At 44.4% G+C, this 14,997-nt stretch overlaps 1 pseudogene; it reads right to left on the bottom strand.

Annotated features, from left to right (window-relative positions):
* Positions 1-13,720: 13,720 nt before the first annotated feature.
* The window catches only part of LOC121568473, a 3,787-nt pseudogene continuing 2,510 nt past the window's right edge, over positions 13,721-14,997 (bottom strand).

Below are 14,997 nucleotides of genomic sequence, written 5' to 3'. Positions count from 1 at the left end.
AGGTGTCATTGTATGCTGATGATTCATGTTTTCTTTTCAACCCACAACTTGAATCACTCCACAGCCTCATAGAGGATACATTTTCTAACCTCTCTGGATTACAACCAAATTATTATATGTATTACGTATTGGATCACTAAAACATACAATTTCTACATTACCATGTAGTTTACCAATAAAATGGACTGATGGTGATGTGGATATACTAGGAATACATATCCCAAATGAAATAAATGATCTCACTCCAATACATTTTAATAGAAAGTTAGCAAAAATAGATTAGATCTTTCTACCATGGAAAGGTAAATACCTGTCAATTTGTAGAAAAATCACCCTGATTAACTCTTTAGTATTATCCCAGTTAACCTATTTGCTTATGGTCTTGTCTACGCCTAGCGAACAGTTCTTTAAATTATATGAGAAAAAAATATTCCATTGTATTTGGAACGGCAAGCCAGACAAAATTAAACGGGCCTATTTATATAATGAATATGAATTCGGAGGACAGAAATGATTAAATATTAAAGCATTAGACCTATCACTAAAAGCTTCAGTCATACAAAAGTTATACTTAAATCCAAACTGGTTCTCGCGCAAATTAGTAAGATTGTCTCACCCAATGTTGAAGAAGGGACTTTTTCCCTTTATTCAGATTACAACCTCTCACTTTCAGTTATTTGAAAAGGAAATCATCTTCCAAATATCACTATTTGTAAAACAAGCCATAGAAAGTTGGTTGCAATTTCAATTTAATCCTCCAGAAATGACAGAACAAATATTGCAACAAATATTGTGGTTAAACTCAAATATACTAATTGATAAAATAAACATTTTTCTTTGAGAACATTTTTAAAAAAGTATAATCTTCATAAATGATATTATCGGTAGGACTGGTGGAGTTATGTCGCACATGTAACTAACAAAAACATATGGAAATGTCTGCTCTTGTCACAAGCTGATGTGGATGCGGTGTTGGAGTCAGGCGCAGGACACAGAAGCTCAGTCAAAAAAGACTTTACTAGTCCACAAATACAATACAAAATAAACGGGCCTCAAATACTGGAGGCGAGCGATTACGCATACAGTGCGTAAAGACACTATCAACATGAGAACAAATATCTTACATCAAAGGACAGGCGGACAATCACACACAACTGCAAACAAAACTAAAGGAAACTTATAGGTCACCTAATCAATACATAACACGAAACAGGTGCACTAACAAGACAAGACCAAACAAACATCGATACATCAAGTGGTAGTAGCTAGTACTCCGGGGACGACGAACGCCGAAGCCTGCCCGAGCAAGGAGGAGGAGCAGTCTCGGCAGAATTCGTGACAGTACCCCCCTTGACGCGCGGCTCCAGCCGTGCGCTGACCCCGGGCTCGGGGACGGCCAGGAGGACGCGGATCAGGGCGCGTGGGATGACTACGGTGGAACTCAGTCAGGAGGGATGGATCTAAAATGTCCCTCCTAGGCACCCAGCACCGTTCCTCCGGGCCGTACCCCTCCCACTCCACGAGATATTGTAGACCCCCCATCCGACGTCTCGAACCGGACCGGACCGAGTACGCCGGAGCCCCCTCGATGTCCAGTGGGGGCGGAGGAGTCTCTCTTATCTCATAGTCCTGGAGTGGACCAGCTACCACCGGCCTGAGGAGAGACACATGGAACGAGGGGTTAATGTGATAATCATTAGGCAGTTGTAACTTGTAGCAAACCTCGTTCAATCTCCTCAGGACTTTGAATGGCCCCACAAACCGCCGACCCAGCTTCCGGCAGGGCAGGCGAAGGGGCAGGTTTCGAGTCGAGAGCCAGACTTGATCTCCAGGGGCGTATACTGGACCCTCACTGCGGTGGAGATCGGCGCTCGCCTTCTGCCGACGGATGGCCCGCTGCAGATGGACGTGTGCAGCGTTCCACGTCTCCTCCGAGCGCCAAAACCACTCATCCACCGCAGGAGCCTCGATCTGGCTCTGATGCCATGGTGCCAGAACCGGCTGATACGCTAACACACACTGGAAAGGGTTCAGGTTAGTAGAGGAGTGGCGAAGAGAGTTCTGAGCCATCTCTGCCCAGGGGATATACCCCGACCACTCCTCCTGCCGGCCCTGGCAATATGATCTCAGAAACCTACCCACATCCTGGTTCACTCTCTCCACCTGCCCATTACTCTCAGGGTGGAACCCCGAGGTAAGGCTAACCGAGACCCCCAAGCGTTCCATGAACGCCCTCCAGACTCTAGAGGTGAATTGGGGACCCCGATCAGACACTATATCCTCGGGAACCCCGTAGTGCCGGAAGACGTGGGTAAACAAAGCCTCAGCAGTCTGTAGGGCAGTAGGGAGACCCGGCATTGGGATGAGACGACAGGCCTTAGAGAACCGATCCACAACGACCAGAATAGTGGTATTCCCTGAGAGGGGGAAGGTCCGTAACAAAGTCCACCGAGAGGTGAGACCACGGCCGTTGTGGAACGGGCAGGGGTTGTAACTTCCCCCTGGGCAGGTGTCTAGGCGCCTTACACTGAGCGCACACACCGAGCAGGAGGAGACATAAACCCTCACGTCCCTAGCCAATGTTGGCCACCAGTACTTCACACTAAGGCAGTGCACTGTCCGGCCAATACCTGGATGTCCAGAGGAGGGTGACGTATGAGCCCAATAAATGAGACGATCACGGACCTCGAGCGGCACGTACGTCCGACACACTGGACACTCTTGGGGAGTAGGGTCGGTGCGTAACGCCCGCTCAATTTCCGCATCGACCTCCCATACCACTGGTGCCACCAGACAAGACTCCGGCAGTATGGGAGTGGGCTCAACGGACCTCTCCTCTGTGTCATACCGCCTGGACAGGGCGTCTGCCTTACCGTTCTGGGACCCTGGGATGTAGGTTATCTTAAACACGAACCGGGTCAGAAACATGTTCCACCTAGCCTGACGAGGGTTCAATCTCCTAGCAGCCCGGATGTACTCCAGGTTACGGTGATCAGTCAGAATGAGAAAAGGGTGTTGAGCCCCCTCAAGCCAATGCCTCCACACCTTTAGAGCTTGAACCACGGCTAACAGCTCCCTGTCCCCTACGTCATAATTACGTTCCACCGGGCTGAGCTTTTTAGAATAAAAAGCGCAGGGACGGAGCTTAGGAGGCGTGCCTGAGCGTTGCGACAGTACTGCCCCAATCCCGGCCTCTGACGCGTCCACCTCTACCTGGAACGCTAAAGCGGGGTCCGGGTGCGCCAGCACCGGAGCCGAAGTGAACAGGTCCTTCAGTTTACCAAACGCCCTGTCCGCTTCAGCCGACCACTGCAAACGCACCGGGCCCCCCTTCAGCAGGGAAGTAATGGGAGCTGCTACCTGTCCAAAACCCCGGATAAACCTCCGGTAGTAATTGGCAAACCCCAAATTGCTGCACCTCTTTAACAGTGGTTGGGGTTTCCCAGTTACGCACGGCTGACACACGGTCAATCTCCATCTTCACCCCTGACGCGGACAACCGATGACCCAAGAAGGAGATGGACTTCTGGAAAAACAGACATTTCTCTGCCTTGACATACAAGTCATGCTCCAACAGCCTACCCAACACTCGGCGCACCAGGGCTACATGCTCGGCCCGCGTAGAAGAGTACACTAGGATGTCGTCAATGTACACTACCACACCCTGCCCATGCAGGTCCCGGAAGATCTCGTCCACAAATGATTGGAAGACTGAAGGAGCATTCATTAACCCGTATGGCATGACGAGATACTCATAATGACCTGAGGTGGTACTAAATGCCGTCTTCCATTCATCTCCCTCCCTAATGCGCACCAAGTTATAGGCGCTCCTGAGATCCAGTTTTGTGAAGAAACGCGCTCCGTGCAATGATTCAGTCATACTCGCAATCAGAGGAAGAGGGTAACTGTATTTAACAGTGATCTGATTGAGACTACGGTAATCAATACACGGGCGCAACCCTCCATCCTTCTTCTTCACAAAAAAGAAACTCGAGGACGCAGGGGAAGTGGAGGACCGTATGTATCCTTGTCTCAGGGACTCAGCTATATATGTCTCCATAGCCGCCGTCTCCTCTTGAGACAGAGGATACACATGGCTCCGCGGGAGTGCCGCACCTGTCTGGAGGTTTATCGCACAATCTCCCTGTCTATGAGGTGGCAATCGCGTTGCCCTCGTCTTGCTGAACACGAGTGTCAAATCCTCATACTCAGGGGGAATGTGCATTGCGGGCACTTGGTTCGGACTCTCCACCGTGGTCGCCCCAACGGAAACACCTAAACATCGCCCAACACACTGGTCAGACCATTCCTTGAGAGCCCTCTGTTGCCACGAAATGGTGGGGGTCATGGGTGATTAACCAAGGAAGCCCCAGCACCACGGGATACGCAGGAGAGTCAATCAGGTACAACTGAATGATCTCCCTCATGACCCCCCTGCGTCTTCGTCTTTAGTGGCGCTGTGACCTCCCTAATCAACCCAGATCCCAACGGGCGGCTATCTAGGGCATGGACAGGGAAGGGTGCATCAACGGGCAGGAGGGGAATCCCTAACTTAGTACAACATTTCCGATCAATAAAATTCCCAGCTGCGCCTGAATCGACTAGCGCCTTATGCTGGGAATGAGATGCAACCTGAGGAAATACCACAGGTATACACAAGTGAACAACAGAGAGCTCTGGGTGAGTTGGGCGCCTACTCACCTGAAATGACTCCCCAGTGCGCAACCTGTTGCCCCGATTCCCTGGAGACCCTCCCCAGCACCTAGCCGCAGTGTGTCCTCCACGGCCACAGTTGGTGCAGGGGACGGCCCCCCTCGGGTTCTCTCTCCTTCTCTCTCTAGCGCTGGCACCCCGAGCTCCATAGGGCTCGGCTCGGAGGGTGCTGGGGATGGAATGGACGGCCCCAACTCGGGACGTCCCGCGGGTGGCCAGCAGGGTATCCAGACGGATGGACATGTCCACCAGCTGGTCGAAGGACAGATTGGTGTCCCTGCAGGCCAGCTCTCGACGAACGTCCTCACGCAGGCTACACCGATAGTGGTCGATGAGGGCCCTCTCATTCCACCCCGCATCCGCCGCTAGAGTCCGGAAATCCAGGGCGAACTCCTGTGCGCTCCTCTTCCCCCTGTCGGAGGTGGAACAGACGCTCCCCGCCGCTTTACCCTCAGGAGGGTGATCGAATACAGCCCTGAAGCGGCGTGGGAACTCCGCATAGCTGATGGTGGCGGCGTCTATTCCCCTCCATTCGGCGTTGGCCCACTCCAACGCCTTGCCGGAGAGACAGGAGATGAGGGCGGAAACGCTCTCGTATCCCGAGGCGCCGGGTGTATGGTGGCCAGGTAGAGTTCCACCTGAAGGAGGAACCCCTGACACCCGGCTGCGGTGCCATCATACGCCCCCGGGAGCGAGAGCCGAATCCCACTGGATTCGGAGCTGGTCTGGTGGGGCTGGCCGATGGTTGTGGTAATGTAGGAGGAGGTGTGGGCACGCCTCCCCTTTCCCATCGGCGCAGGGTGTTCATCACCTCCTGCATGGCGGAGCCGAGTTGCTGGATCCTGGCGTCCTGACAGCTGACCCGATCCTCCAGCGACTCGGTCGGCGCCGCTGCTACTGCTGACTCCATAGTAATGGTGTGTGATTCTGTCACAAGCTGATGTGGATGCGGTGTTGGAGTCAGGCGCAGGACACAGAAGCTCAGTCAAAAATACTTTACTAGTCCACAAATACAATACAAAATAAACGGGCCTCAAACACTGGAGGCGAGCGATTACGCATACAGTGCGTAAAGACACTATCAACATGAGAACAAATATCTTACATCAAAGGACAGGCGGACAATCACACACAACTGCAAACAAAACTAAAGGAAACGTATAAGTGACCTAATCAATACATAACATGAAATAGGTGCACTAACAAGACAAGACCAAACAAACATCGATACATCAAGCGGTAGTAGCTAGTACTCCGGGGACGACGAACGCCGAAGCCTGCCCGAGCAAGGAGGAGGAGCAGTCTCGGCGGAATTCGTGACAGCTCTACCCAAAATTACAACCAAATAATTGCACAATTACCACAAAAATGGAAGAGGAAAGTGGAAGAAGGAAAAAAGTAAGGAACTTGTCTGTCGGCCTTGCATTAAAGACCGAAATTGGTTAAATATATATATATTTTTTAATTGGTTAAAGAAAAAAGTTTACCAGTTTCATTTAAGGACCAAAAGATTAACAGCCATCCCATATAGATTGCAAAATAGTTGGGAAGAGATTTTTGACGTACTCGATTCCATTGCATAGTTTTTATGAATTGATACTCAAAACGACACCGGATTCAAAACATAGAATTTTTCAATTTAAATTATTATATAATATTCTTGCTACCAAAATAATGTTATTGCTGTTCATTTGTAGCTTGTTTCTGGACACAGGTCCAGGAATGGCTGAAGGATTGCAATATTTGCATGGAGCTGACCCTGCAGATAGCACTACTGGGTGATCTGAAAAGTCATAGTCAATTGATCAATAATATAATAATACTTTTAGCAAAAAAAATATTTTCTATTTACAATCTGTAGAAACAAATGAGAATAGAAAGGTTCAGAACTTTTGTAAAATATCACAGTACAGTTGAAAAGTATATGGCAAATAGAAATCCAATATGGATAAGCTGGAAGTAGAGGCCTAAGCATTGTTGTTCACTAGTTTACTCCAATTAGGGAAGGGATGGTGGGGTTGGAAAGTAATTAAGGGAAATATATATTTAAAAAAGGATATGTATGTATATGTGTATATGTACAGTGATGGAAAAAAGTATTTGATCCCCTGCTGATTTTGTACGTTTACCCACTGACAAAGACATGATCAGTCTATAATTTTAATGGTAGGTTTATTTGAACAGTGAGAGACAGAATAACAACAACAAAATCCAGAAAAACGCATGTCAAAAATGTTATAAATTGATTTGCATTTTAATGAGGGAAATAATTATTTGACCCCTCTGCAAAACATGACTTAGTACTTGGTGGCAAAACCCTTGTTGGCAATCACAGAGGTCAGACGTTTCTTGTAGTTGGCCACCAGGTTTGCACACATCTCAGGAGGGATTTTGTCCCACTCCTCTTTGCAGATCTTCTCCAAGTCATTAAGGTTTTGAGCCTGACGTTTGGCAACTCGAACCTTCAGCTCCCTCCACAGATTTTCTATGGGATTAAGGTCTGGAGACTGGCTAGGCCACTCCAGGACCTTAATGTGCTTCTTCTTGAGCCACTCCTTTGTTGCCTTGGCCGTGTGTTTTGGTTCATTGTCATGCTGGAATACCCATCCACGACCCATTTTCAATGCCCTGGCTGAGTGAAGGAGGTTCTCACTCAAGATTTGATGGTACATGGCGTCGTCTTGTAGCCCATTCGAGCCTTGTGTAGGTCTACAATCTTGTCCCTGACATCCCTGGAGAGCTCTTTGGTCTTGGCCATGGTGGAGAGTTTGGAATCTGATTGATTGATTGCTTCTGTGGACAGGTGTCTTTTATACAGGTAACAAACTGAGATTAGGAGCACTCCCTTTAAGAGTGTGCTCCTAATCTCAGCTCGTTCACTGTATAAAAGACACCTGGGAGCCAGAAATCTTTCTGATAGAGAAGGGGTCAAATACTTATTTCCCTCAATAAAATGCAAATCAATTTCTAACCAAATCTTATTTAATGAGGATAAGTATAAAAACCACTTGTGTGGTCATCACTATCCTCTTGCAATAGGACCAGCTGGATGGCAAAAAGAGTGCTAATAGTACCTCAAATGTAATATTAATCAAAAATAACTATTGACCATGGCAAAAGAGTTGAAAAGGAAAGTTTTGAGGGAGGAAAAGAAGGGTTCAATTCTGGCTTTACTGGCAGAGGGATACAGTGAGCGTCAGGTTGCTTCCATCCTTAAAATTTGAAAGACGGCGGTTCATAAGAACAAGGTCAAGCAGCAGACATTGGGGACAACAAAGCTACAGACCGGCAGAGGGCAAACAAATCCCTACTGACCGGGATGACCGCCAACTCATTAGAATGTCACTCAACAACCGTAGGATGACATCAAGTGACCTACAAAAATAATGGCAAACGGCAGCTGGGGTGAAGTGCTACATAGCTAAAGGGAAAAAAAGAAGGAAGTAGCCTATAAATGAGACTTGTTTGGCCGACATTATGTTCTTTTTCATGTTTTCGACTGTCTGTTTTTACCTAGGTGAGCCACTCATCCACCTGTGTGTGTCTGAGTGATAAGAAACAGTTTCCAACCTTCTTCAGAACCATCCCCAGTGACCATTTCCAGGCTGCCGCTCTGGCCCGCCTCATCAGATACTTCGGCTGGACCTGGATTGGGGCGGTCCGTTCTGACTCCGACTACGGTAATAACGGCATGGCGGCGTTCCTAAAGGCGGCACAAGAGCAGGGCATCTGTGTGGAGTACTCTGAAGCCTTCTACCGTACCAACCCACTCAGCAGAGTGCAACGGGTGGCCGACGTGATCGGCAGGTCATCCATGATTACTTGTGAACTTTTCATTCACACAAAAGCAAAACCCGTATTTGTAAAAGCTGTAATTGTTATTAATTTCTCTCTTTTCCCAAAGCTGACCTGTGAGACCAACACGATTTGCACATTTTAAGCATGACAAAAGTGTTGATTAATACTGATCTTCATGTTCACTTCACTGAGACATTCCAATGAATGACAAACATGACAAGCATGTTTTATGCTTTAATCATGTTCCCCAGCTCCACAGCCCGGGTGGTGGTTGCATTCGTAGCCTCTGGGGACATGAGGATCCTGCTGAAGGAGTTGGACCGCCTGCCCTCTCCGCCCGCCAGTGGATCGGGAGCGAGACCTGGGTCACCGACCCAGATATGTTGCGCTTCAGCCTGTGTGCCGGGGTCATCGGATTTGGCATCCAGTGCTCTGTCATCCCCGGCCTCAGGGACTTCCTCCTGGACCTCTCCCCCCAGAAGGTGTCCAGCTCTCCCCTGCTCACTGAGTTCTGGGAGGGAGCATTTGGCTGTCGGCTGGAGATAGGTATCTACTTTATCTATCTATCTATCTATCTATCTATCTATCTATCTATCTATCTATCTATCTATCTATCTATCTATCTATCTATCTATCTATCTATCTATCTATCTATCTATCTATCTATCTATCTATCTATCTATCTATCTATCTATCTATCTATCTATTACATTTACATTTACATCATTTAGCAGACGCTCTTATCCAGAGCGACTTACAGAAGCAATTAGGGTTAAGTGCCTTGCTCAAGGGCACATCGACAGATTTTTCACCTAGTCGGCTCGGGGATTAGAATATTCATTATATTTTATTAATTACAGATCACATACAACCAACTTTATCACATTATTCCAAACACTTCCACCCAGTGTCCAGTAAGGGGCAGTCTTCTCATGCAAACGTCAACTACTAGAACAGTTGATTTAGTAATTAGGACACACACTGTACAAGAAGCCAAATGGTTGCTGCATTCTCGTGCAATGTTGTGGACAGCAACCATAATGAGTTATTTGTTAGGAGTAACACTTTACAATTAGCATGGAAAAAAGAATGGGGGGGGGGGGAATATACTTCTCCCATGGGCAAAGAAATTCAAAAGAGGTGATGATATTAATTAATAGTAATTTCGATCCGAATGTGCACCTTTTTCAAATAGATACGCAAGGTAGATGAATTATTTTAAATATGTTATTGGACCATAAACAGATATGGCTCATTAACCTTTACGGACCAAATAATGATGATCCACAATTCTTTGACAATATTTATAATAAATGATCAAGCCTGCAAGCAACTCAAGACAATATTATTATGGTGGGGGATTATAATACTGTTTTAAATAGCTCAGTGGACCGTAAAGGAAATCACACCACAAACAATCACCCACATGCTCTTAAGGAAATTGTGAATGTCATGGATACATTAGAACTAGTAGATATATGGAGGCTTAAATATCCTGATCTAGTGAGATATACATGGCGGAGACTGAATCAAGCTAGTCGTCTTGACTTCTTTCTTATCTCATTCTCGTTGGCACCAAAAGTAAAAAAAAAAGTGTTGATAGGGGACAGAATGCGGTCGGACCATCATATAATAGGCATATACATTACTCTTACTGAATTTCCACGTGGGCGAGGATATTGGAAATTTAATCAAAGCCTATTGGATGATAATTTATTTATAATTAGAACAAAGGAATTTATAACTTACTTTTTCCAACATAACATAGGTACAGCGAATCCCCTTATTGTATGGGACACCTTTAAATGTGTCTTTAGAGGCCATGCAATTCAGTACTCATCTCGAAAACAAACGCAATTTAGGTCAAAAAACTGTAACATAGAGGCTCAGAATAAATTAGAGGAAAAACAAAAAGAAATTGAGAAACTTATTCAAGAAAGATCAAGTATAATATATTATAAAAATAAAGCAAACTGGATGGAATATGGGGAAAAATGCACAACATTATTTTTTAATCTTCAACATAGGAATTTTACCAAAAATAACTTAATGAAACTGGTTACAATTGACGGAGTCACCCATAATTCACCAAATTATATTTTGAAGGAAGAAACAAAGTACTTTAAGCATATGTTTTATTTTCAGTCGCCTCCATCTCCTCTAACTGAAGCTAATTGTAGAGAAGTTTTTTCTATTGATAATGTCAAATTAACAGCCACACAGAAAGACTCATGTGAAGGTGAAATTACAGAGGAACTTCTGGTTGCAATTAAAGACTTTAAGTCCGGGAAAACTCCAGGGTTGGATGGCATACCAGTCGAGGTATACCAAACCTTTTTTGATATACTAAGAGGACCGTTATTAGCATGTTTTAACCACTCCTATGTAAATGGTAGATTATCTGACACTCAAGAAGAAGGTCTGATCTCATTATTACTGAAACAGGATACAAGTGGAAAATATAAAGATCCAGTCCATTTACAAAATTGGAGGCCCCTTACACTTCAGTGTTGTGATGCAAAAATCCTAGCAAAATGTATAGCACATAGAATTAAAAAAGGTATTGTCGGATATTATTCATTCTAATCAGACAGGTTTTTTTACATGGAAGATACATTGGAGATAATATAAGGCAAGTATTGGAAACAATAGAACACTATGGAAAATATGGGAAACCAGGCCTGCTATTCATAGCAGACTTCGAAAAAGGCATTTGATAAAGTTCGACTGGGGTTTATATATAAATGCCTGGAGCATTTCAATTTAGGAGAATCTCTTATAAAATGGGTCAAAATCATGTATAGTAACCCTAGGTGTAAAATAGTAAATAATGGCTATTTCTCAGAAAGTTTTAAACTGTCAAGAGGAGTGAAACAAGGTTGTCCACTATCGGCATATCTATTTATTATGGCCATCGAGATGTTAGCTATTAAAATCAGATCCAATAATAATATCAGAGGATTAGAAATACAGGGCTTAAAAACAAAGGTGTCATTGTACGCTGATGATTCATGTTTTCTTTTAAATCCACAACTAGAATCCCTCCACAGCCTCTTAGAGGATCTAGATACATTTTCTAACCTCTCTGGATTACAACCAAATTATGACAAATGTACTATATTACATATTGGATCATTAAAAAATACAATTTTTACATTACCATGTAGTTTACCAATAAACTGGTCTGATGTGGATGTGGATATACTCGGAATACATATCCCAAAGGAAATAAATGATCTCACTTCAATACATTTTTATAGAAAGTTAGCAAAAATAGATAAGATCTTACTACCATGGAAAGGAAAATACCTGTCAATTTGTGGAAAAATCACCCTGATTAACTCTTTAGTATTATCCCAGTTTACCTATTTGCCTAAGCCTAGCGAACAGTTTTTTAAATTATATGAGAAAATAATATTCAATTTTATTTGGAACGGCAAGCCAGACAAAATTAAAAGGGCATATTTATATAATGAATATGAATTCGGAGGACAGAACTTATTAAATATTAAAGCATTAGACCTATCACTAAAAGCTGCAGTCATACAAACGTTATACTTAAATCCAAACTGGTTCTCAAGCAAATTAGTAAGATTGTCTCACCCAATGTTCAAGAAAGGCCTTTTTCCCTTTATTCAGATTACAACCTCTCACTTTCAGTTATTTGAAAAGGAAATAATCTCCCAAATATCACTATTTCTAAAACAAGCCATAGAAAGTTGGTTGCAATTTCAATTAAATCCTCCAGAAACAACAGAACAAATAATGCAACAAATATTGTGGTTAAATTCAAATATACTAATTGACAAAAAACCTTTATTTTTTGACAGAATGTTTAAAAAGGTATAATCTTCGTAAATGATATCATCGGTAGGACTGGTGGAGTTATGTCGCACATGCAGCTAACAAAAACATATGGAAATGTCTGCTCTACCCAAAATTACAACCAAATAATTGCAGCCTTACCGCAAAAGTGGAAGGGGGAGAAAATAAGGAACTTGTCTGTCGGCCTTGCATTAAAGAACATAATTGGTTAAGGAAAACTGTGATAAATAAAAAAGTATATCAGTTTCACTTAAGGACCAAAGGATTGACAGCCGTCCCATATAGATTGCAAAATAGTTGGGAAGAGATCTTTGACGTACCGATCCCATGGCATAGTGTTTATGAACTGACACGCAAAACGACACCGGATTCAAAAATTAGAATCTTTCAATTTAAATTATTATATAAAATTCTTGCTACCAATAGAATGTTATTTATATGGGGGATACAATCTTCCCAGCTCTGCAGATTTTGCTGTGAAGAGACAGAATCATTAGATCATTTGATTTGGTTCTGTCCATTTGTAGCTTGTTTTTGGACACAGGTCCAGGAATGGCTAAAGGATTGCAATATTTACCTGGAGCTAACCTTGCAGATAGCATTACTGGGTGATCTGAAAAGTCATAGTCAATCAATCAATAATATAATAATACTTTTAGCAAAAATTTTTATTTTTAATTCACAATCTGTAGAAGCAATGAGAATAGAAAGGTTCAGAACTTTTGTAAAACATCACAGTACTGTTGAAATATATATGGCAAATAGAAATCCTATATGGATGGTGTTAAGAGATAGATGGGAGGTATTGAATAGAGTTGAAGGATGGGACTAATAACAAATAACAACAAATAATAACAAAGATAGCTAATAATGTAAGCATACTGTGTCCATAGTAAGTATATAGGTTGTATGTTGGGAGCTTTTGGGAAAGAGCACAGTTAGAAAGATATGGCATATAGAAGCAAACCGGATGGACATCATGAAAATGATCGGAGAGGTTGAGAGTAAAAGAAGTTCAGGAGCAAAATATATATATATATATATATATATATATATATATATATAATATAATTATTGTGAAATTAACTCTGTCCATAAGGTGTAGATAGTAAGTATAGACCGGAAGTAGAGGCCTGGGCATTGTGGTTCACTAATTTACTCCAAGTAGGGAAAGGATGGTGGAGTTGAAAAGTAATAAAGGGGAGTATATATATTTTAAAAAACATGGGGGATTGGAAGTGATGCAGACAATTACATTGATAGAAGATACAATCTATCTGCAATATTAAGCTGATCCACCCCCCCATATATATATATATATATATAACACTTTACAATTAGTTGTTCTTTTTACTTATGTAGTAACTCTAAATCTCAACTATGATCATCTCTGGTTTCCTTGGTGTTTCCCTGTCATCCCTTTCTTAGTGTTCCTCTCTGGTCTCAGTAAGATGATGTAACATTTAGGGGCAAATATACACAGCAGCAGTCCAAAACTTGACGCTAAGATGGCGAATATCTCCACAGCTACAGTGTACTTCCCAGGAGAGCTGACGTAGGCTGGGATGAAGGAGATCCACACGGCACAGAAGATCAGCATGCTGAAGGTGATGAGCTTGGCCTCGTTGAAGGTGTCAGGGAGTTTGCGTCCCAGGAAGGCTAAGAGGAGACAGAGAGAGGCCAGCAGGCCAATGTAGCCCAGCACCAAATAGAACCCTGGTGGCCAGGGCTCCTTACACTCCAGCACCATCATGCCGGTCAGACCCTGGTACGAAGAGTTCCTGAATGGGATGGAGGGAGCCATAGAGAGCCAGCCAGCACAGAGACACACCTGGGGGAAGTGGTGGAACAATAAGCATCATGTGGCCGGCCATCATGACAAACATCAAAAGGTTATTTAGGTAAAACTACTGTTTGATGAGTTCAACAGCTCTACCTGAGGGGCGGTGGTGCAGAGAATCAGTGTCCTCTGATGGGAAGGTCCAAACAGCTTCATCAGGGCACTGGAGCCTGGTACAGTGGCCCTGAAGGCCAGCAGCACCACGATGGTCTTGACTAGGAGGCAGGAGAGGCAGAGCACGAAGCTAACCCCAAACGCTGCCTGGCGGAAACCACACGACCACGCAGACGGACGCCCAATGAACAGCAGCGAGCACAGGAAGCAAAGCTTGAGTGACAGGAGAAGCAGGAAACTCAGCTCTGAGTTGTTGGCCTTGACAACGGGCGTGGCCCGGAAACGGTGGAAGATGGCTGTGACGGTGGTTGTCGTGACAACACCCAGCAGGGAGAGTGAGACCAGGATGATGCCCATGGTGTCATAGAAGGACAGGAAGTCTTCTATCCCAGCGACGCACTTCACCCTGTCTCTGTCTGACCAGTAGAACTCAGGACACCTAATGCACTCTAAGGAACCTGCATGGGAGGACACGATGCACACACACATTGGCCTATATGAAACAACATAGAAATAAGAGCAGAACTTTTAAATGATGGTGAGTTGTGTCACTGTGTGTGTACCTGTCTGGTTGCTGATCTCCCCAGCAGCACAGGGCAGGCAGTCGAAGCAGCAGGGAGGCTCTCCTGGACGACGGGCCTGTCTGCTGCCAGGGGGCAGGGAGCACTGCACAGAGACACTGGCACCTGGGGAGAGATACAGGACAC

The sequence above is a fragment of the Coregonus clupeaformis genome, chromosome 6 (assembly GCF_020615455.1).
Source record: "Coregonus clupeaformis isolate EN_2021a chromosome 6, ASM2061545v1, whole genome shotgun sequence".
NCBI lineage: Eukaryota > Metazoa > Chordata > Actinopteri > Salmoniformes > Salmonidae > Coregonus > Coregonus clupeaformis.
Note: the sequence above shows the minus strand (reverse complement) of the source record. Positions and strands in the feature narration are given on the sequence as shown.